The following is a 669-nucleotide window of genomic DNA, read 5'->3' on the forward strand; positions in this document are numbered from 1 at the left end:
TGCTCCCAGAGCCCGCTGCCTGCCACCACATGGCCTGCCGCCACCATTTGGGACCTACAGCATTTCTGCTGCCTACTGCCACTGGGGATCTTGCAACATTTTTTAAAAAGAACAACACTATCTCAAACAACAACAATAACAACCATACCAACAGGGAAAAGGAAGAGAAAAACAATCATGTATATGTGTGTATATTACTTTTCTTTGTCTGTGAATAAACACCCTGATCAAAAGCAACTAATGGAAGAAGATCATGTTTGGGAAATAATAAGCCAGAAGGGTTTTTGTTTGTTTGTTTGTTTTGGTTTTTGGAGACAGGTTTTAAGCATTTTCTAGAGTTCTTTTTCCCTACTAAGCATTTTTAAGATTAGAACAGCAGCTGAATTGTCAGGAAGAGAAATCTAAATGCCACCCTTGAGGTTGGAGACTTTCCAACTGCCTTTGTCGCTCTCAATCCAAGGCTGCACTTTTTCAGGCTATGGCTCCTTCCCAGTGATGCGATCCCAGCTCTGTCCCAATGGGCTCCCGCTACACAGTTTCATTTGGTTATTCACCAGTTCACTTAACTGTTTGTTCTTTTTTTTTTTTTTTGGTTTTTCGAGACAGGGTTTCTCTGTGGCTTTGGAACCTGTCCTGGAACTAGCTCTGTAGACCAGGCTGGTCTCGAAC

This window comes from Microtus ochrogaster, chromosome 7 (assembly GCF_000317375.1).
Source record: "Microtus ochrogaster isolate Prairie Vole_2 chromosome 7, MicOch1.0, whole genome shotgun sequence".
In the NCBI taxonomy this organism is placed as follows: domain Eukaryota; kingdom Metazoa; phylum Chordata; class Mammalia; order Rodentia; family Cricetidae; genus Microtus; species Microtus ochrogaster.